The sequence below is a fragment of the Zootoca vivipara genome, chromosome 6 (assembly GCF_963506605.1).
Source record: "Zootoca vivipara chromosome 6, rZooViv1.1, whole genome shotgun sequence".
Lineage (NCBI taxonomy): Eukaryota > Metazoa > Chordata > Lepidosauria > Squamata > Lacertidae > Zootoca > Zootoca vivipara.
In genome coordinates this window covers 66,552,660-66,576,369 of record NC_083281.1, presented here as the reverse complement: position 1 = coordinate 66,576,369, position 23,710 = coordinate 66,552,660, and the positions used below count along the sequence as shown (strand labels likewise).

General features: G+C 46.0%; 1 long non-coding RNA gene across 3 annotated transcripts in view; it reads left to right on the top strand.

Moving 5' to 3' along the window:
- Nucleotides 1–23,326, top strand: part of LOC132592379 (uncharacterized) — a 35,876-nt gene extending 12,550 nt beyond the window's left edge. Inside the window, exons 2-4 of one of the 3 annotated variants that reach the window (XR_009557846.1) lie at nucleotides 17,650–17,784; nucleotides 20,767–20,869; nucleotides 22,914–23,326. This is a non-coding gene — a long non-coding RNA (uncharacterized LOC132592379). Of the gene's footprint in view, nucleotides 1–17,568; nucleotides 17,785–20,766; nucleotides 21,150–22,913 lie in introns of those variants that run through there. The other 2 variants (XR_009557848.1, XR_009557847.1) reach the window with 2 other exon arrangements.
- The last annotated feature ends 384 nt before the right edge of the window (nucleotides 23,327–23,710 follow it).

Genomic DNA, 23,710 nt, shown 5'->3' with positions numbered 1-23,710 from the left:
TAAGCCAGGTAGAGCACATATGTACTTTGAGTGCAGATGGACCCATGTTCAATCCCAAGTAGCATCTCCATGTAAGGAATGGGGCAGACGATCCTTTGAAACCCTGGAGGCTGTGGACAGCCCTCAGGTAGATGGACCAGGAATCTGACTCAGTAGAAAGAAGGCAGTTTTCTATGTGGGCCACCCTCTCCCCTCCCAAAATAATCCATGTAAATCTGAATTACTGGATTCACACTAAGTAAGGGACAGTGTTCTTTTAGAAGGAGGAGAACTCAAATTTCCAAGGATATTAGATGTTCCCGAATAAAAGCCCTGTTGAGTAACACACACATTTTAATGGCTTCTTATCAATCTCCTTTATTCTGTATACAAACAGCAAAAAAGAAGACAGGATTAAAAGATTAGATTTGTCAAGTTGTGTGTGTGGTTTTTTTAGTGTCTTTCAGCTTCTGCGTTATTAAACCCAAGCCACTGACCACATAGCTGGGCTTCTCTTCATCTGACAAGAAAGGAGGATTTCTTCATGCCCGCAATTAATTTCCACACTTCAAATCAAAGATTATTCAATCTTCCTCTAGAAATCTGGTGTATGTTTTACAGGCTTTTCTTTTTCTTAAAAAAAGGGAAAGTCCTTTACCCTAATTATACCATTGCATGTCACAATTATCACTTGACTTCAGCAAAACCCTTCGGCAGGGGGAGCACACTGAGGCCAAAAGGCCAAATATAAACATTTTAATAAGGAAAGAAATAAGAATGTGAGGGCGGTAATTATAAATTAGTGTTTTTAAGGGGGGGGCAGGCTTAGCACTTAAAACAAAAAACTATGCTGATGCAATGTAAGAAAAGTGGGGGGACTCCATGTACCAAGATTATAAAGTTCAGTGCAATAATACCACGCCCGACCTGAAGAATATGGAGCAGATGATTCAGCAGGGGAAACACAGCCCAGAATAAGTAAGGAGGTAGTACAAGAATACTTGGCTAGTTTAGATGTATTCAAGTCTCCAGGGCCAGATGAACTACATCCAAGAGTATTAAAAGAACTGGCAGAGGTGATTTCAGAACCACTGGCAATAATCTTTGAAAATTCCTGGAGAACAGGTGAAGTTCCAGCAGACTGGAGGAGGGCAAATGTTGTCCCTATTTTCAAAAAGGGGAAAAGAGAGGACCCAAACAATTACCGCCCAGTCAGCCTGACATCAATACCAGGAAAGATTCTAGAGCAGATCATTAAGCAAACAGTCTGTGAGCACCTAGAAAGAAACTCTGTGATCACTAAAAGTCAGCATGGGTTCCTGAAAAATAAGTCATGTCAGACTAATCTGATCTCATTTTTTGACAGAATTACAAGCCTGGTAGATGAAGGGAACGCTGTGGATGTAGCCTATCTTGATTTCAGCAAGGCCTTTGACAAGGTGCCCCATAATATTCTTGTAAAGAAGCTGGTAAAATGCGGGCTAGACAATGCTACCATTCAGTGGATTTGTAACTGGCTTACTGACCGAACCCAAAGGGTGCTCATCAAAGGCTCCTCCTCATCCTGGAGAGTAGTGACTAGTGGGGTGCCACAGGGTTCTGTCTTGGGCCCAGTCTTGTTCAACATCTTTATCAATGACTTGGATGATGGGCTTGAGGGCATCCTGAGCAAGTTTGCAGATGACACCAAATTGGGAGGGGTGGCTAACACCCCAGAGGACAGGATCACACTTCAGAATGACCTTAACAGATTAGACAACTGGGCCAAAGCAAACAAGATGAATTTTAACAAGGAGAAATGTAAAGTACTACACTTGGGCAAAAAAAATGAAAGGCACAAATACAGGATGGGAGACACCTGGCTTGAGAGCAGTACATGTGAAAAGGATCTAGGAGTCTTGGTAGACCACAAACTTGACATGAGTCAGCAGTGTGATGCAGCAGCTAAAAAAGCCAATGCAATTCTGGGCTGCATCAATAGGAGTATAGCATCTAGATCAGGGGTGTCAAACTCAAATTCATTGGGGGCCGCATCAGCAGTTTGGTCACCCTCAAAGGGCCGGTTGTGTCTGTAGGACTATGTGTCCACTCTTTATTATCATAAATTATTGTCACTGCATTCAATTATTACTGTTTTTTGTAATAATGTAAGCTCATTCCCGCCCCCACGTGGATCACATTCCTGCGTCGTGGCGCATGTGTGGGAGGGGATGTAAACGAGGGAAATTTGAACAAAAGGTGGGGATCGATGGCTTCCGGGGGAGGGGGGCTCAACTAAACCTTCGGCAGGAAGGAGAAAGCCACTGCTGGGATTAAAAACCTGCAGATGGAAAGAGGGCTTCCCTCTCCCGCCCTGCGTACACCCAAACCCTGCTAGGCAGGATGCCACACGCTGCAACCCACCCCATGCTTTGGAGAGGGGCAGGAACATGCGGTGCAGCGCCAACTCCCCGCTTTGCTTTTGCATCCTCCCTCCTCAGCGCCAGAGTCCCTTCCCCTCGCGCTGAGGGAGGGCAGCGGATTTCCCGAGGAGAAAGGCGGCAGCAGCCCCAGCGGACGTGCATCTTCGCCTCAGAGCTGCTCTTCCCCCCACCCGCGCTGTTGTCGTCTTCGCCGCCGCCTCTCCCTACTGCAGGCAGAGGAGGCTTGAAAACCTCCCAAAAAAAATTTCCCCTCCCACCTACTCAAACCACGAGGCGACTCCATCTGGAGCCCTACATCACAAGGGGCTGAGAGGAGGCGATGGCAGAGCGGGAAGAGCAGGAACCCGTGCCGTCGTCACCGCCTCCCTCCCGGCCGGCCCCCGGGGAGCAGCTCCGCCGGAACTGAGAAGCCAAAGGGCGGCTCGGGGGTGGGGGGCAGAGCAAAAGCCAGGCACCCTCCTGAGTGTCTATGAGGAGAAAACAGGGGAAGAGAAACCCGGCTCCATCAAGAGAGCGACTGTTGCGCTTCGCCTACTTCCCCCTCAGGCTCACTCCGCGTCCCTTTTGCCCGCTCGCTCGCCCACCTCCCGGATGCAGCCGAGGAGAGGAAGGGAAGCGGCGGGCGGCGGCTCCCCAGTGCCGCCTCACTCGCTCTCGGAGACAACAGCAAAGCCCGCCAAAAAATCCAGCGCTGCTCTGTCCCGGCACCAACTTTGCCGGCGGCGCCTGTAGGGCTTTCCTACCTCCTCGGCGGGCTTCCTCCTCCTCCTCCTGCATCTCATTTCCCCGTCTGGCCGCTGTGCCACCGCCTCCCTCAGCCTCATTCGAAATTGAAATTCCCTGGCCAAGGCCGTCAGCGCGGCTCCAACGCCCCGGCCTCCGCCTGCAGCCCCGCCCCCGGTTTTGACCCTCGGCCAATCGCAGGCTCCAGAACTATTGTCAGTGGCTATTGTTGGCGGCGGCTACGCGGGCCACATGACAAGGTCTGGCGGGCCGGATTAGGCCCCCGGGCCTTGTGTTTGACACCCGTGATCTAGATCTAGGGAAGTAATAGTACCACTGTATTCTGCTCTGGTCAGACCCCACCTGGAGTACTGTGTCCAGTTCTGGGCACCACAGTTCAAGAAGGATACTGACAAGCTGGAACGTGTCCAGAAGAGGGCAACCAAAATGGTCAAAGGCCTGGAAACGATGCCTTATGAGGAACGGCTTAGGGAGCTGGGTATGTTTAGCCTGGAGAAGAGAAGGTTAAGGGGTGATATGATAACCATGTTCAAATATATAAAAGGATGTCATATAGAGGAGGGAGAAAGATTGTTTTCTGCTGCTCCAGAGAAGCGGACACGGAGCAATGGATTCAAACTACAAGAAAGAAAATTCCACCTAAACATTAGGAAGAACTTCCTGACAGTAAGAGCTGTTCGGCAGTGGAATTTGCTGCCAAGGAGTGTGGTGGAGTCTCCTTCTTTGGAGGTCTTTAAGCAGAGGCTTGACAGCCATCTGTCAGGAATGCTTTGATGGTGTTTCCTGCTTGGCAGGGGGTTGGACTGGATGGCCCTTGTGGTCTCTTCCAACTCTATGATTCTATGATTTTCTCTTTCCTAGTCCCAGGTTAGTTAACATCTTCACGTTTTCTCTCTCTTTCTTTAACTCTCCCCATGTCAGCTAGTGCAAAACAAATTTCCCTTTCACTCTACCTCCCTTTGTCTCCTGTATTTTTTTAAGATGGTTGGTCTGTGGTGGGAATAGGCAAACACATCATTTTCACTTTCTCTCGGTTTTTCATTTTGCCAACCTTAAATTAAGTTCTCTATATTCCACATTGGTCTGTGATTATTATTATTATTATTATTATTATTATTATTATTTTTAAAAAAACCTCTTGAAAGGTCATCATCACTTTAGCACAAATGTCTCCTAATATACACATTTGTGCTATATGCAGTTTTGTCTAATATACACATGACATGTTTGAAAAGCAACTTTCCCAAACATAATACATTGTTTTCACTTTTATATGCACACTCCTCCCCAATACACTTTTTTTTGTACACATCACTTGGCTGGGGAACTGCATTGCAAGATGTTTCAGTTCATATATTGCTTTGGAAAATGTGAATTAAGTGATTTTGCGTTTAAATGTGAACTGAATCAAATTTCTCCTCCCATCCCTAGTCTGTTGGCCGTGATTCCCCCTCCCTTCTTACTTTCTGTTTCCTTCTGGTTCCTGGTCTACTATTAGCCTCTTTTATACACAATCATTGTCAAGTATTTTAATTTTCTTTTCTTTTTTTAAAGTATTGAGGTCCAGACATATTCAGACACTTGTTTGTGGATCTAATTTCACTACTTTCTAAATGCCAGGATACTGGACTCCCTTGTGGTCTTAAGGCAGTGTTGGCATTAATGACACTGTCTGCAGCCGCCCATTTCTCCTTGATTCCATCATCTCTTGTGTCTGTTTCAACAAAGTCATCCTTTCCCCCCCCACCCCCAGTCTCAGTAGGAAACACTAGAAACTGAGACCTCAAACAACCCATTTGAATTTATGCTCTAAAAGCTTCCCAGACTTTGACCTGCAGATGCCATCAAAGGCGATTCTTATCAGCATCCTGAATGCTCAGGTACGATGTCTGTTGGCGGCTTAGCTGGGGGTATTTTAGCAGTGATGGCAAAACGGCATTTCATTCTCCCACATCTGAGGCTTGGGAATGACTTTGCAAAGTTTCGCTAATTAAGCCTGGCAGCCCCCTTGTGAGTCAGACAAGGAATATCTAAACGTGCGACATTATTCGCAACTCTAATGCAGCCACCTGTGGGACAGAGCATGACAGTCCTCCTACAAGGCAGCCCACACGGCTTGCACCCTAATTAAGCAATTAGGAGCCGTGGAAGGCTTTATTCAAAGAGCATGTAATTCCAGGCAATGCGCAGGTTGAGAAATGCATCTGTATCTGTAACCTGCATTCGTTGACTTCGCCGGCAAGTTTTGAGTGTCTTAAGTTACCGGTACATTGCCACGCTTTGTCACAGCAGCAGCAGCAGACTTTGGTAATATAGCACCCAGGACGAGGACAATAGTTCCTTATTTATTATTATTTTGCACCCCCTTGGCCCTGTGCAGGGGAACCGCCCGCACCACCCTAAATCCGGCAATGGTCACAGCAAAACTTTGTCTAGCTTAGTACTAGTCTATGACAACGACCGGCCCTGCAGTGGAGACTGGGAAGTGGGCCTTTTTGAAAACTAAGTGTCGTGCTGTTGCATGACAGCAACACTACTAGGTGGATTTCCTTTGGACGAGGAGCTTAACAGTATCTTTCTGTGTGCGCGCGAAATTTATGAACATACAAAGCAGAGATGGTCCGAAGATAAATCTGCTGTTAGCTGATTTGCAGCAGATCTGCAAGGGTTTCTGATTCTGAATTGTTTCAACAATATCAACAACAAAAGGATGCCTCTTCAGCCTTAAGTTGTTTGAATCCCTCAACAACTCAAGCTTCACATTTATATTTATTTGTTACGTTTATATCCCATCTCTCCCCCAAGAAGCTCAATGTGGCATATTTGGTTTCCCGTCCCCTCATTTTACCCTCACAAAAACCCTGTTAGGCTGAGAGACAGTGACAGGCCCAAGGTCACCCAGTGATCTTCATGACTTAGTGGAGACTAGAACGCCAGTCTCCCAGGTCTTAGTCCATTACTCCAACCACTACACTACATTGGTTGTCGCTGGAATTCATCTCGGTGTATGGCTCATGAGATGTTGTTGGGGCTCTCCTTTCTGAGCCACCATTTTGCGCCCGGCTCCACCCATCTCCCACCTACTATTTTGTACCTAGCTCCATTTGGTCAGGGGCATCACAATGGGGGGCGATGGGGGCGGTCCGCCCGGGGTTCCACTCTGGAGGGGTGCCACTTGGCACCCCCACCCGCGTGACTCCCAAGCCGGACCTCCAGCAGTGCGCCAAGCGGACTTTTTACCGGGAGGCTGGAGGCTCGGCTTGGGAGTTGCGGGGGTGGGGGCGCCAAGTCCCCCCTGCTGCTCCAAGCGGGCTTTTGGAGCTTGGAGTTGGAGGCGTGCGGCTTTGGAGTCGCTGGAGGGCGGCGATACCCCGCCACGTAACGACACATGTGCAGCGTGATTACTCCAGGTAAAAAGCCTGCTTGGTGTGGCGGGCGCTTTTTACCTGGAGTTTGTAGCTGGAGGCGCACGGCTTTGGAGTCGCCGGGGGGGTGATACCCCTCACTATGTAACATGCATGTGCTGCGCACCGTGCCGAGCGGGGTTTTTACCTGGAGTTTGTAGCTGGAGGTGCGCAGCTTTGGAGGTGCGGGGGGAATACCCCGCCACGTAGTGACGCTCCCCCCCCCCGGGGTGCATGACAATTTGACGCCCCGGGTGTCGCAGCGACTCACTACGCCACTGCGTTTGGTGGCCACTGAAGGGCCGTAACTCAGTGGTAGAGCATCTGCTTTGCAAGCAGGAGGTTGCAGGTTGAATCCCTGGCATCTCTAGGTAGGGATAGGAATGGAGTAATGGCAGCTTTTTGTGTTCCTTAAAAACCATCTAATGTAGATTCTGACGTGAATGAAATCTAGAGCAATATGCCAGAATCTTGGTCAAAAAGCCTCAGCTTCATAATGCAACAGGTATTGCAGTGTGAGAAGAACATTAGAAAATGGGACAAAAGAGCCAGAATTATAGGGACTTCCGGTCAGGCGCCATTGGAAGCCGGAGGGGAATCTTCGGGCTCCGAGGTTCCCGGCGCCTCGGGGGGGGGGGTAGAGCCGCTCGAGCGAAGCGGCCATCCTGAGAACCCCCGAATTTGGCTTTTCGGGGACGTGGGTACCCAGCTGAGCTCCATTGAGCCCCGTTCGCCGCCCGACAACCCCCTTTTCGGGGGGATGATGTGAGCGGGACAGAGCCTTGGGTCAATTCGCTATCTCTGAGGCGTAAAGCTCCGTGCCGGCGACAACGCGCGCTAGATACCTCCAAAGAAAGAAAATTGGATCTGTAAGTAAAGGAAATTTATAATTTGGAAGGAATTTGGACACAGGAGGGGAATTTAAAAGAAAATGGAGGTCGTCCCCCCCCCCACCGAGATACCATCAAGCAATTGCCGAGCCTGCAGCCACAACGCTGGAACGGGACTCTGGACTTTGCTAAAAAATAAACGGAACCCTTCCCCAGTGGTAGTGGAGCCAAGGGGAGGTGAGTGACTTTTAATTTGGATTTCCGCGATTTGTTGAATATAAGAACAAACCCTCCCGTAGCGGGGTGACAGAGGCCTGGATGTACCGGCCAGCCAAAGGAGGATTTTCTCTCTGACACAACAGCCTATGCGCCATATTGAAATTTGAGAAGACAAAGGACGGAGATAGACAAAATAATTGGACATGATGTGTGAGAAAGGGATACAAAGTGTGTGGGAAAAAGTGCAAAAGGTGATGTCGGGAGTTAAAGAATATACAAGACTTATAAAGTTATGCAGAGAAAACCTACACCAACCTCTCCTCGTTGATAACATTGAGACACAGACTGAAACTTTAGAAAATAAGAACTTTAATTTTTCAAGACAAGAAGACCTTGAGGAGTTACAGACCACGAACGAAGTGCAACCGGTGGGAGAGGCTGCACAGGATATGAGTTACAACAATGGAACTGTATCATATAGAGGTTCCCAGGAAGTGCTTCTCTCAGTGAGAGAGGGAGAGCAGGTTCCTGGAAAAAACAATCAAGCTGTGCCAAAGACCAAAGAGGTGGCCTGGGTTCGAACCTCCCTAGTGAGAGAGGGGAGGCAAGAACCAGGCGAAGAACATATTAACTGGGAGGCTAAGAAAAAGGACTGGGGTTGGCAGAGGGGTTGGTGGAGCGAAGAAGCTGGGCTGAAGTGGGTGAGAGATGGAGTGGGTTGAGAGGTATTGCAATAAAGAGATCGATCAAATGGTTTGGATTTGGACTGTACACATGAGCTGATTGGGATATCCATGGGAAAGTCATCCGGTGGAGGAGGCGGGTCATTAGGTATTAAAATCATAAATTGAGGTGAAAGAATATTAGATCGTATAAGTTAGAATATTTTTAGTGAAAATCAAGAGGCTAAAGGGTATAATTAGAGGCTTAATTAAATCTGTTATGTGGCTTAAAGAATTTTACATAAGGTATTAATTTAAGGATTAGGACCCAGGTGGCGCTGTGGTTAAACCACTGAGCCTAGGGCTTGCTGATCAGAAGGTCAGCGGTTCAAATCCCTGTGACGGGGTGAGCTCTCGTTGCTTGGTCCCAGCTCCTGCCAACCTAGCAGTTCGAAAGCACGTCAAAATGCAAGTAGATAAATAGGAACCGCTACAGCGGGAAGGTAAACGGCGTTTCCATGTGCTGCTCTGGTTTGCCAGAAGCGGCTTTGTCATGCTGGCCACATGACCTGGAAGCTATACGCCGGCTCCCTCGGCCAATAATGCGAGATGAGCGCGCAACCTCAGAGTCGGTCACGACTGGACCTAATGGTCAGGGGTCCCTTTACCTTTAATAAGTGATATGTTAGATTATTAAATTGTATAAGTTTGAATATTTTTTGTGAAAAATTGGAGATGTTTAGAATTGTATAATTAGAAAATTGCCAAATAGGGGTTATAAACACGGCTCGGGAAGGGAGGAGCGGGGAAGTCAATGTTATGATAATGTGATGAATATTAGATTGATTTTTTCTGTTTTTGCTTTTTGCTTGCTTATTTTTTATTTATTTTTTCCTTTTTATTTTTTGCCTTTTTGCCTTTCCCCCCCTTCTTTTGTGATGTTGGATTATATCAGGGGTCCCCAGACTTACCGCGCGGCGGGCCGGAGGGCAGGGGAGTGCGCGCGCAGCGGGCCGGAGGGCGGGGGAGTGCGCGCCCGTGCGCATGCGCACACGCACACGGGCGGGGAAAAAATCGCCGAAAATCGCTTGTGCGCATGCGTATGGGCCTCCCCCGACCCGGAAGTGCACCAGAAATGACCTCTTCCGGGTCGGGAGAGGCCCATACGCATGCGCACAAAGGATTTTCGGCGATTTTTTGCCGATTTTTTAGATCGTCGCTGCGCCGTGCGCCGTGAGAGCGGGCGGCGGCAGCGGGCGGCGGGGGTCGTCGCGGGCCGGATTGGAAGGCCGATTGGGCCGCATCCGGCCCGGGGGCCGTAGTTTGGGGACCCCTGGATTATATGATATCATGATGTAAGATGATGATATGAATGGAATTTTTAAGTTGATAAGGACAAGAAATATAATTTTTTTAAAAAGTGCTAGAATTATAATCAGGAAATCTAATGCAATCTTCTCTGCATCTGAATGCACCCTGAGGCTGGTGGGGCAGCACCCTATTTACCCTAATGGGCCAGCCTCTGTGCGCCTACCCCTCAGTTTCACAAGGCCAAACGTATGTCATGAACTTCAACAAAACTGTTGGTAGGGATGACACATTAGAAAAACCAGTGCCTGCATTTTTCCCTGCACACAAGGACAATGTCATAATGATTGCCTTATTATGTTACTATTCTCGTAGCCATTGTAGGCTTTCTGCCTTCAGAATGTGCAGGAATTGTTTTTGCCCGCTGCCAATGGGGGAAAAGGCTGCTATAGTTATAAAATCATAGTCTCTGTTCGGGGGGGGGGAGAGTTTGGAACCACATCCTCATTTTTCATGCAGAATTGTTGTGGGTTGTTTTTTTAAGGTGCTTAAATTAGCACAGAAAAGATTCAGATCAGCTTCTGGCGTGGATACAGATAGGAGATGCTCCATTCTATTTTTAATTATCTTGGTAATGGCTTGCTTTCTATATGTTGGCCACATATAAGATAAGCATAATGCCACACTGACATGTGAATAGCTTATTCATTACGAGAGCCTGCTAAGAATCCACATCCGGCATTCCTCTAACGAAATGTAGCTGGAGCTTTTGGATACAGGACTAAGCATCTCTTGAACAGCTTGTATTCTGCAAGGTTCAATCGGCTATTATCTGTTGCATTGTGGATTATCTTCTCCTCTACTGTGAATAGGAACCTCGCCCTGCAACATTAACCATGCTGCTGCAAATGCTGGAATTTACATAATGGAATTGCATTAGGGTGAGGACAGATGTGAAAAATTGAGAGCAGCTGGGCCATTTTTAAAGCATCTGCATACCTGAATTCATCAAAAATGCATCTCTCTCTCTCTCTCTCTCTCTCTCTCTCTCTCTCTCTCTCTCTCTCCCTCTCCCTCTCCCTCTCCCTCTCCCTCTCCCTCTCCCTCTCCCTCTCCCTCTCCGTCCCTCCCTCCCTCCCTCCCCCACCCCTGGCCACCATACTTCTGGGGCGAACTCAGAAAATCCTGTGGTATATTAGGTTTAGCCTCAAGGGTCCATTATTACAGTTCTGCCACATAAATTTGTCGAATCCTCTTTTGAAGCCATCCAAGTTGGTGGTCAGAGGTCCCTTTACCTTTACCGTTACCCTCTCACTATATACCGTGTTTCTCCGAAAATAAGACACCGTCTTATATTTATTTTTCCTCAAAAAACCACACTATGGCTTATTTTCAGGGGATGTCTTATTTTTTCCTCCTCCTCCTGCCGCGGCCGGCATTGCTGCTGCGCCTATCACTATGTCTTATTTTCGGGGTATGGCTTATATTCCTTGAATGCTTAAAAATCCTGCTGTGGCTTATTTTATGACTACGTCTTAAAATAGGGGAAACGGGGTATAAGGGTCTGGTGGCTTCTGTTTCAGTTGCATGCACACGAAAGCTCATACCAATGACAAACTTAGTTGGTCTCTAAAGTGCTACTGGAAGGAATTTTTTTATTATAGTTTAACCATTCATTCATTCATTCAGTCAGTCTTTATTGGCATAATATAGTTTAACTATGCGCTGCATGAAGAAGTACCGGTACTTCATTTTGTCTGTCCTGAATCTTCCAACATTCAGCATAATTGGATGTCCAGAAATTCTAGCATTATGAGAAACAGTGGGTGATCTTTTGCTGCACTTCCTCCTCGCTGCTCACCATGTGTCAGGGTTCAGCCCTGTTCAGATGATGAGCAATGAGAACAGGACCCACCCCCCCGCAAGAAATAAAGACACAGTGACACATGGTATTTGAGTTAATGGGTAGAATAAGGCCACAACTTTATTGGTTAGAGCAAGTGAGAGGTATTGGCTTAGACATTGGATTCTTTAGCAAGCGTGACTCCACCCCGCTTGGCGGGGGGGGGGGTCATATCAGGTTAACACCCCGAGGAAGGAGCCTGTTGATGCAAATACAACTGAAAGCTCCCCCTGGTGTCACCGGGGTCGTGCCATGGCCCTAGCCACCAGCCGGGCGTCGGACGGGATCCACGGCCGCCGGATCCCTTAAGGGGATACCCCTATAAGAGGAGGGTTGGATGATTGCCACAACCAGTCCTCGAACACACCAGACGACTCCTTATTCCAATGCCTACCGCCACCCGAGCTCGCCGCCAATACCCTCACCGCTGTAACCAAGCCCTAATGCTTCGTGTGAAAGGACCCCTGACAGTTAAGTCCAGTTGCAGACAACTCTGGAGTTGCAGCGCTCATTTCGCTTTACAGGCCGAGGGAGCTGTTGTTTGTCCGCAGACAGTTTTTCCGGGTCATGTGGCCAGCACGACTAAGCTGCTTCTGGTGCAATGGAACACTGAAACCAGAGCAGCGCATGGAAACGCTATTTACCTTCCCGCCGGAGCAGTACCTATTTTCTACTTGCAGTTTTTGGCGTGCTTTCGAACTTGCTAGGTGGGCAGGAGCTGGGACTGAGCAATGGGAACTCACCCCGTTGCGGGATCTGAACCACCAACCTTCCAATCGGCAAGCCCAAGAGGCTCAGTAGTTTAGACCACAGCGCCACCCGCATCCCTTGTACTTAACCTAGATGTGGACATTTGGGACAACCATCGCACTTGATGTGGCAGTACCTACACTTTGGAATTTCCTGTCTATTGACATTAGGCAGGCACTTTCACTTTACTCTTTTCGGTGCCTGCTAAGAAACATTTTTGTTTAGTCATGAGAACATAAGAACCTGCTGAATCAGGCCCAAGGCAAACCTACCCAAGTATGTACAGTACAATGTTCACATGTGTTTTAATCTGTTTTTAGTTCATTACTGATTTTAATTATTATTTGAATGTTTTAAACTACAGTGGAACCTCGGTTTATGAACACCTCAGTTTACGAATTTTCGGTTTACGAACGCCACGGACCCATCTGGAACGGATTAATTCACTTTCCATTACTTTCAATGGAAAAGTTTGCTTCAGTTTATGAACGCTTCAGTTTATGAACAGACTTCCGGAACCAATTGTGTTCATAAACCGAGGCTTTCAGGGTGTTTATTTTAATATATATATATGAAATAAATAAATAAATAAATAAAATGTTCAAAGTCATGGTTTCATAAACTATGGTATACCATTATGTGTGAACCAGGCAAATACGTTTCCTTTAATCCCCCCCCCCAATGATTAAACCAAATGTTTGTAGAAAAAACTGATGGCAAAGCCACCAGTTCAGAATGCTGGAGCAGCTATTTTCTTGCAGCACATTCCTTATATGTTAATGCTTTAATGTATTTTTTTAATATATAAAAAAATCCTCAGAAGTTCTCTTACTCAATCAGATCAAGGCCAATGGCCCGAGCAATATCATAATGGGAATTAAAATGATTATTTTTATATAGTTATACTTTAAAAAAGAAAGAAAGAAGAAAAACCAATTCTCTCTCATTGATATCTGAAAGTAAAAAGGGTCCTTTTAAGGTTTTTATTTTCTCCAGCCAAAGATCCAGCCTTTATTGTCATTCCTGAACATTAGCCTCAAGGTTTAATTCAAGTTGAATGTAGGAGAACACTTTTGTAGTCCTTCATTTACATGTATGCCAACAAGCTTAAATGCACTGCAACCTTGGAAGACTTTCAAAGGAAGTAATAATTCCTCTGAAATAGGTCTTTTGAAAGCGTTATCTTGTTCCTTCTCTTTCTGTTAATCTTGGGAACCCCTTAGCATGTCAAAGCAATTTTTCTAATGTCACATCGTCTCAACATTACCATGAAAGCGCTTTAAAAAGATGATTTGAGAAAGAATAAATGTTGAATGAGCATTTACTAAAGGGCCATTTATGCCCCATTTGCATTTTGACTATGTTTTTTTGAAATGTTTGAAAAGCCAGCTAATTTGAAAGTCAATCTCCTCTCCAAACAAACTTCGGGACACAAGTGTGTTTACACCAATCTCCTTCCTTTGTGCCTTCATTAAAAATAAAATCATTAGGTTGAAGCTGGTTTTTCTTTTTTTAAACAGGGCTGAGATTAGACACATTAAGACCTAATGCTGAAATGGAATTCTGTTCAGGGAAGCTGTGAAGAAATGCTTCCCCTCTGCTATTTGAAAGAATATAAGGACATCTCCAGCTCGGCCACAGTGATGGAAGGGCTGAGGTGGTGTTCACCACTCACTGTATGGTGAAGATGTGGCTGGAGTCTACCTCCTCACTGCCATCACCACCAGCTTCTGCCATTTCCCCACAACATTGGTACCCTCTGCTTGATTGCCTTGTGGAAACCCAATGAGCAACTGGGCAGTGACATCTATTTCTCCTCATCTTTTTTCAACTTACAACCATCAGGTTTGAGGCCCCAACGCCTTCCACATGCTCTGCATCAGAAGGATTTTGGGTATCACACGACAGGACAGAATTCCAAACAAAGATGTGCTCTCCCAAGCCCACATTCCCAGCATGTTTGCACTGCCAGTGTGGTGTAGTGGTTAAGAGCTGTAGACTCGTAATCTGGGGAACCAGGTTTGCGTCTCCGCTCCTCCACATGCAGCTGCTGGGTGACCTTGGGCTAGTCACACTTCTCTGAAGTCTCTCAACCCCACTCACCTCACAGAGTGTTTGTTGTGGGGGGAGGAAGGTAAAGGAGAATGTTAGCCACTTTGAGACTCCTTAGGGTAGTGATAAAGCGGGATATCAAATCCAAACTCTTCTTCTCTTCTCCTGTCTCGGTGACGTCTACACTGGCTTGGTCATGTCCAGAGAAAGAAAAATGGCAGGATCCCCAGGGGCGTGCTCTATGGGGATTCTGACACCTGGCCAATTGACAGACCAACTCTGTGTTACAAAGATGTCTGCAAACGTGACATGAAGATTGGCAACATCGTGTATCCACAGAAATGATTCTCCAGGGATTTGGACTGGGAAGATTCTCAGCCAGTGGTGGCCTGGGGCTGGCAGGGCAGGAGGCCAACAGTAGATGGAGCGAAAGAGCCAATCACAGGCAGAGCCAACAAATTCTAGTTTTGTCCTCCTCCTCCTCCTTCTGTCTGAATTCTACAAGAGGCAGCACTAAGATTAAAGAAAATGAAGTGGGCAGATTGTGCCTCCCTCTGGGCTGGTTGCATAAGAAAGGAAGTTGGGACTGATTGAGGGTGGAGTGAAGTTGGTGGTGCAGCACCCTACTTGCCCAAATGGACCAGCCTCCACCATTCCCATCCTTACCTGGAGATGCTGGGGATTCAACCTGGGACCTTCTGCACACAGAGTAGATGCCCTTTCCCCAAACTTTGTGAGAAAGTTCGACGGAGGCAATTCCTAACAGCCAAGCATAGGCATCCACCATTGGAGAAACTATTTCCATGAAAGCAGAACATTTTAAAAGACACAGCGTTTACAGGCCTAATTGTGGCAAGTGCCCTTAAGTCCAGATCCAGATGTTAAAAGCTGAGCGAGTTAAGAGGAAGTAGTACGCCAGAGGTTATTCACCCAGTATTTGATTATAGAAACATTTTCCATCTTTTGAGTAGGTACTTCCTGACCTTTCTAGCATTGTGATCATATCCAAGTTCCTGAACAAGAGTCTGAATAAGGAGTTGCTTACAAGGGATGGTGTATTTGGTTCATAACAAGGCAACTCTCTGTTCAGATCATCCTTACGCACTTCTGACACTATTGGTCAGGCAGGGCAACACTTCAAGAATAAATGGAAAAAAATTACTCATAGATCTCCCTTTGTGAACTTTTGGCACTATGACAAAAGAGGATTTTCAAAATGTAACAGCTGAAAATGTCTCAAGAATGCAACTTTTATACAGATTCCCTCTATCTACCTTTTCTTCTTCTTCTTCTTTTAGGTATGAATAAAAGTTCAGCCTTTAACCTTAGCTCACTGTAGTGCAATTGGTTTGCATGCAGAAATCCCAGGTGCAATCCCTGGCATCTCCAGGTGGAGCTGGAAATGTCCTCTGCCTTAAATCCTAGAGAGCTGCTGCCAGTCAGTGTATGCAAGATGGAGCTAGATAGACCCATGGACTGGCTTCGTTTAAGGCAACTTTTTAATATTCCTATTCTTCTGAGCAGATTTTTGCATGTAAAGTGTATTTTTCAATCTTTTGGGGTTTCTTTTAAAATACTGACAGATGATTATGTTAAGAGCAAAAGGCTCTCTTTCCTAATATGCCAGATTTCAGCATCTGTAAAATCATATTAAATGTACAATTAAAGCACACAATATCCCCAAAGAATAATGAGAAGTATAGTTTCCCCTCACAGGACTACAATTCCCAGTGCCCGTAGCAAACTATAGTTCCCATGACTCATTGGAGGAAGTCATGTGTTATGTGGTTAAAAGTTAAAAGGTTGTTCTCAGTGGTAGATAAGAAAAGCAACTTTGTTAGATGTTCTTCGGTGGACCAGGGAATCTGAGGCACTCCAGATGTTTAGGACTCCTATCAGTTCCAGCTGAGATGGCTAGTGGTCAGGAATGATGGGTGATGTAATCTAACAACATCTGGAGGGCCATAGAGCCCCCAGCCCAGCAGTAGGCAGTTCTGGAACCCATTTTGAGCAAGGCATGACAATGTGTTTTTAATTCTTACCAATATGCAGCAGACCTGTTTGTTTTTGGTTGGGAACCTTTGCAGCCATTAATAAAGGTAAATGGGCCCCTGACCATCAGGTCCAGTCGTGTCTGACTCTGGGGTTGCGGCGCTCATCTCGCTCTATAGGCCGAGGGAGCCAGCGTTTGTCCGCAGGCAGCTTCCGGGTCATGTGGCCAGCATGACAAAGCTGCTTCTGGCGAACCAGAGCAGCGCACGGAAACGCCGTTTACCTTACTGTACCTTGAATTGGGTTGATTCAGTGCAGGAACAAAGGAAGCAGCCTTACACTGAGTTGAATTATCAAAGCTCAATATTGTCCACAAGGACTGATCCTTGCTCCCTGGGATTTCAGACTAGGGGAGAGGTCTCTCCCAGACCTTCCTGGAGATGCTGGAGAAGATTGAACTCAAGGCCTTCTGCAGATGCTCTACCACTGACCTATGGTGTTGTACTGGTGTCCAGTTTCCAGGCTTCCCCCAGGCATCTGGTTGGCCACTGTGAGAACAGGATGCTGACTAGATGGGCCATTGGCTTAGCAGACCCATCCTACGTTCTTATGAACAGGCAGCCTGACCAGGTCTGAGGCAGCTTCCCAAGGCTACACTTTCTTGTGTCTGGTGTGGATGCGACCTATGTACCAAACAGAAGGAGGAGGAACATTCTCACGAATTCTCTCATTCAAAACTGAAGATATGCTTCTAATTTTCCTTTCTCAGCTCTGGAACAGGAGTCTTTCCCTGCTTGTTTTTGTGGAGACTATTGGGAGGCCAGAGCCAAACCCAGCCTTGAAGGAGGGGTGTGTGTGTGTGTGTGTGTGTGTGTGTTTGTCCTTGAGTAAAGATCCCCAGCTTGCCTGTAGAGACCCAACGAAAGTGGGTAAAGTTACATAGCCCTGTTCTCTTACCCAGAGTTTCTTTCTAATGCAAGGCTATTGGCGACACCAAACTCTGTTCCCTAAAGCCTTATTGAATTTTTGACCTTGGAAACCCCAAATCTTTCTCCCTCGAACAGATGGGAGGCACTGCTTAAGCGAACGCTTCCGTTCCTTTGTGGATCTGAAATCGCACTGCCTCCCTGCGAAATAAGTAACGCACATTCCACAAATCATGGAGTGTTAGCAATCTTATACATTACAAGTTCCTCAGGGGCAGAAAAGGCTTGTGTTTTATATACTTGTAAATGGCTGTGTTCACTTAAAGGAACTAGGGAACAAAAATAATTAATGGAGGGAAAACCATTATTTATAGAGTACCATAAATATACAGCATAACACGTAACATTCCTGCCCTGAAGAGCTTGCAGTGTAAAAAAAAACAGAAAAACCTTTCAGTTGCAGGATTCCAAGCGAGATGACACAACCGCTCCAGATGTGTCTGTGGCTTTTAGGTGTGGGAGCGAGGCCAAGGGAAGTACCACTTTGGATTTCTTTCAGCAGCAAATCTTTTAAGAAATCCCCAGACTTCTGGTAAGTGGTATTTCTTTTCTAGTGTTCGGCAGAATCACATGACACAGAGCTTTCCCCAGGCTATACGACCTCGGGCTTCCAGCAGGAGAGCACAGTTTAGGACAGGCATCCCCAAACTTCGGCCCTCCAGGTGTTTTGGACTACAATTCCCATCTTCCCCGACAACTGGTCCTGATAGCTAGGGATCATGGGAGTTGTAGGCCAAAACATCTGGAGGGCCGCAGTTTGGGGATGCCTGGTTTAGGATAATTCCCTACATAGCAATCTCTGGGTACATCCACACTATATATTTAAGGCACTATGATACCATTTTAAGAGACATAGTTCCCCCGCCAAAGTATCCTGGGAACTGTAGTTTGTTAAGGGTGCTAAGAGTTCTTAGGAGACTCCCTGTTCCCTTCACAGACCCACAATTCCCAGAGCAATTTAACAGCCAACCCCTCTTCCCAGGGAACTCTGGGAATTGTAGCTCTATGGCAGTAATAGGGGGACTTAACGTTGGAGTAAATTACTCCAGTTTAAGTTACATCAGCTGAGCTGGGAAAGCCCAAGATCTTCTGAATCCAAGCTCTCTCATCCCTGTGGATCTTGGGTTCAGATAGTATTCTAAGGCTGCAATCCTAACTACTTCTACTCAAAAGTAAGTCCCAATGAATTCGATTGAGCTTACTCCCTGGTAAGTGGGGTCAGGATTCCAGGCTAACTTGATTCAAGTTGGCAGCCCTGATAAAAATAAAATAATTTTGGACATTTATGCTACATGAATGACTTTATATCAGGTCAACTTCAATGCCAGGGAAACAATTATTTGGTATCTTTTTAATCTATTCATTTCCTCTACCTGGCATCTTGGTGCCTTTTAGATTAGTTCTCTCTGTAGATCGTCCCCTTTGTTTCTGTGCAGGCATTCAGTGTTTCCAATTTCATGTTACTGTACTGAATTCTCTTTTCATAGCAAAGCGTCTTTCAATATGCTTGTATTTGGGATAATGAAGTTCGTCGCCTCCGTGTGTTAAATAATTCACTTCCTTTTTCCGCCTCTGTGAAGTTCTCTTATTGTGGCATGGCTTCCAAAACATTTTCACACACACGCACAAAAAGCGTAATCCATAAAATATGAAGAACTAACAATGAACACTGACATTTTAATTCTTCACTTACGAGCACAAAAGGGATGACAATTGGAAATTGCTGTTGTTGCCATAATAAAGAGAGATTTGCATTCCTCTGAAATTGATAGTTTAGTATTTGAGCATAATGTCAGTAACGGCAAATAACAATGCCTAGGTTCTGCGGATTATAAGTAATAGCTGTTTTCCATTGCACCCTGTTGAATAGCGCCATTTCCCCCACCCCTTGCTGTAAACAAATGAGAGGTTGCTGGCAGTAATAATGCAGGTTTGCCCAGAATCAGAATTATTTCTGAATAAGCAGATAACAGCTTTGAGATGTAATGACTATGTGGGGTGGGGAACCTTTTTCAGCCGGAGAGCATAAGGCAACTGCCATCATTTATGTTAAACTCAACCCGCAGTCCTGTATGTGAACAAACATGGCTTGGATTATCTTTCCCTTCTCCTTTGAGGCAGAAGCTCCTGTATCTGACAAGTCAGGCGTATGCTTATATGAGAACTAGAGGAACATAGGAGGATGTCTTATTTAGCATGTCAGGTCATTGGTCCATTTAGCTCAATAGTGGCCACAGTGGCCACATTCACACCATGCATTTAAAGCAGTTTCATGCCACTTTAAACAGTTCTGGCTTCCTCCAAAGAATTATGGGAGCTGTAGTTTGTTAGCGGTGCTGAGAGCTGTTAGAAGGCCCTTATTCAACTCAGAGCTACAGTAACCAGAGTGGTTAACAGTCAATCCCTGTTCACAGGGAACTCTGAGAATTGTATCTCTTGGAGAGGAATAGGGACCTCCTAATAACTCTCAGCACCCTTTGCAAACCACAGTTCCCAGAATTCTTTGGGGAAAGCCCTAGCCATTTAAAGTCGTATCAGGGAGCTTTGCTTGTACACTGTGAATGTAGCCAACGACTGGCAGCAGACCTCCAAGGATTGAACCTGGGACCTTCTGAATGCACCATGAATTATCTACCACTGAGCAACGACCCTTCCACAACTGCCATGTGGAGTGTCTGGGTCACATATTCTCTTGTACACATGCTTGCTCTTCCTTCTACCATATGTAAATCCTTGACTGGGTGAAAAATTCCAGAGGGGTAGCCCTGTTAGTCAGTTGCAGTCAATCAGTGAAAGGTCTCCTGTCGCACCTTAAAGATTACCAGATTTTGTGAAGGGCGTGGACTGAAGTGGACTCCAGCTATGGGGCATTTGTGGTCCTCTAGATGTTGCTGGAGCCTAGATTACCCTCCACAAGAAAGCTTTTCTTTGCTGTAGCCCCCTAACCTTGGAACGGCTTTTCTTGGGAGACTGAGATGGCCCTCTTGTGGCTTTTCTCTCAAAGCCAAATTAACACTTCTCTTTAATGTTTCACCAGTTGATTTCTTTGGCCCCTCTTTTTGGCCCCTTTGATTTCTTTGGCCCCTTTGATTTCTTTGGCCCCTCTTTTTGTTAGTGGAGGCATGTGGCTATATTCATTCTCCCACCCCTAAACGGTAGTATTTTTTATCTGAAAAAGTTCATTTAAAAAAATGGCTACTAGCCATGATGGCTATGTTCCACTTCCGCTGTCAGGGGAAATATGCCTCTGAATACCAGTTTTTTTGGGGAGGGGGATCACAGGTGGGCAGAGTGCTGTTCCACTCATGTACAGCTCGCAGGCTTCCTGTAGGCATCTGATTAGACAATGTGAAAACAGGACGCTGAACTAGATGAGCCCTTGCCCTCATTTAGCAGGCCATTTGCTTCTCCGAGTGGTGAGAAATTCTATGGACAGCAGCACCAGCTGAAGTTTCCTTCCTATGAAATAAAATGCAGCCTTACACTGCCTTTGTAATACTTGCTTTCTTTAAAGTTATGAAGGCAAACAGAAACTCCTGTGAGGCAGACCTGCCTGACAGCAACTTGGAAAGTGCCCGCCCCCCAACCGCCGCCATGACTGCACCTCCCAGGCCCTGGTAAGTCCAACTAGAAACTCTACTCTCTTTCCTTCTGCCTAATTTCTGTTTCTCTGCCTGCTTCCCTCAGCTAGAGTTGGGTTACCTTATTCCAAAAAACAAACCCTGATGGGCATCTTATCCCGAAACACAGAGAGATTCCTAACTATCAAGAGATGGTTTCTTAAATGTTGGCCCTTGTTGATGAGGCATCGATCAACTGTCTTGGACTATTAACAATCTGCCTGACAAAGGGCTGGTCAGTTAGCAGCCAGAACAATATAGTAGTCACCGTTGAGTACCGTTGAGTACAATTATTGGGAATATATATATATAGAGAGAGAGAGAGAATTTCCACCAATTTCCTTAACAATTGCCAGGCTACTAAAGTCAAAGGTTCACTCTCACACCGTACCTGCCAAGATCAAGGTGACTTTGGGGTCTCTTTTTGTGGGAAGCTCATTCGGCAAGAGCTAGTCATCAGAAGACTCTTTCCAATTAAGTAATTAGACAAGGTGCTAAATATAAAGGAGGACTGGTAATGATCCTGTTATTACAGCATTATAATATTTTGTAGCTTAAGAGCATTAAGAAGGCCTCACTGGCGATTTGAAATTAGGATCCTCTTTTTTTTTAAAAAAAAAGCCCATCAAATAAAAGAGAGAGAGGAGAGAAGAAGAGAACTTCAAAGCTGCTTTTTTCCCACTTGGAAACCTGCCTGTGTTAGGATGAAATGAATAGAAAAAAGAGCAAGGTTTGCCTTCTAATAAAGCATCTGTTGCCCACTTTGAACATTTCTTACTTCTTTGTGAGCATGTCTCTCCAGTTATGGGGACTACTGACAATGAAGAACAGAGGCCTTGAAATAGACAATACCTGTTATCTACCCAATATTTCTGATTTTCATGTCACTTTGAACTGGATCTTCATTTGACCGCATGCTGAGTCCAAAAAGAATTTCTTTGTCGGCTGATCCAAAGATGCCAGAAGATGCTCGAAAAAAAGTAAACTGCGGGAATCTGCTCAATAAAGGCAAGATGAAAAACAAGCCTTTGCCATTCACTCCACTCACGGACAGTGCTTTTAACTTCTGCCTATTTTGGTGCTGCAAAGAAGCCCCCTAAATGCAAATTTTGTGTGTATGTGTGTGTGTGTGTGTGTGTGTGTGTGTGTGTGTGTGTTGATCCAAGGCTAGATTATAGCTTTCTCTGTGCATAAAATAACAAAAAACAAGCATAAGCCCCGACAAGAACTGTGAGTATGGAGAAGAAGCCAGATTGCTTAAAGTAGACCCCTGGCTTTCGGAAGCCCAATGCAAGGAGACTTTTGCTGCTACTGAGCCATTGCTGCTCTTGAGCGAATGTCAAGAGGCCTATTCCCAACAAAAGATTGGCAGCCTTTCACTGGGAGTTGCGGGGGGGGGCAGTCAGATTTGGCAGCTCTGCTTAGCAGAGTGATTCAGCTAAAATTTGGCGGGGCCTCAGTAAGCTTTCATTTGTTTGTATGTGTGTGTGTGTGCGTGGTTGTTGAATGCTAGAAAACTCCTGGCCAGAACAGGCAGAGAGAGAGGATTCCAAGGCACATTTTCATCTCCATCCAGCGGGCTCTTGTCCTGATTGGGCAAGGATAAAGCTGGGCCCAGTGAATTGATCAATGAAGAATGTTCAATGGAAACCAGCCAACGAAATCATCAAAAAGAGCCAGGGCGGGGGGCTGGATGGCTCAGAATGATCTGTGATGGTGGCTGGGGGAGAGAAAAAACAAAAGCGGAGGGGGGGGGAGAGAGAAAAACCTCCTTTGATTTAATTGGAGATGAATTAGACTAGCCTTGCCTGATTAAAAGAAGAAGAAGTTCAAGCCAACAGAACTTTTTTGGGTGTGTTCTATCAATGGCATATATAGTTCCAGATTAACTGGATACCTTAGGTGGGAAACTCTTTTCTGGCTGAGGACCACATTCCCTTCTGGGGGCTGGTGATAAAAGTGGGTAGAGCAATATATGTAAAATATTTACATTGTTCGCTAGACTAGTTTCTGAATGCACCCCTATTTGCGTTGAATCCAGGGGAGAAAGTGGCATGATCAGAATTCAAGGACAGATTTCAGCCAGGTAAAAAAAAAAATCTTGGGGAGAATCAATGAGGGTGTGTGGCCTGGGGAGAGTTCTAAGGCCAGATGAATTGAAAGCACACGGTTTCCCTCGAATAATCTTGGGAAGGGTCATTTACCGCTCTCTGTGCTACAGTTCCCAACGCCCCCAATGAACTACAATTCCCAGAGTGGCTTAACCATCAATCCCTCTTCACAAGGAACTTTGGGAGCTGTAACTCTGTGAGGGGAATAGGGGTCTCCTAACGATTCTCAGCCTGCTTAACAAATAGTTCCTGGAATACTTTGGGGAAAGCCATGAATGTTTAAAGTGGTATGATAGTGCTTTAAATGTTCTGTGTGAATAATAGTGGGGTTTCTGAGTAAGGATGCATGAAGCCCAGCTGCAGTTGGGGACCAATAGGCCCCTGCTTTTCCCTCTTAGTGACCACGCGGAGGCCAGTTGCAATTACTCTTGCCCCACCAATTCCCTCTCCGTCCCACAGCCACCTGCTTTCCCCTCCCTCTGCATCCGTGCTTTGTAGTGCACATTCTTTCTACCAAGTCATCAGTAATGTCAGCTGGAGCAGATGTCTGTTCTGTAATTGATTAGGTATCTTTCTGTGGCAAAACCGTTTTGAGTTGTGATCAAATGAGCAGTTGGTAGGGGCCCGGGCTCTGAGCATCAGAATCTGATTATGTCCTCAGAAAAAACACAGCCTTTGAAGTGGGCCAGAGAACACTCGGGTAATTCCAGTTTATCTGTCTTCTGCA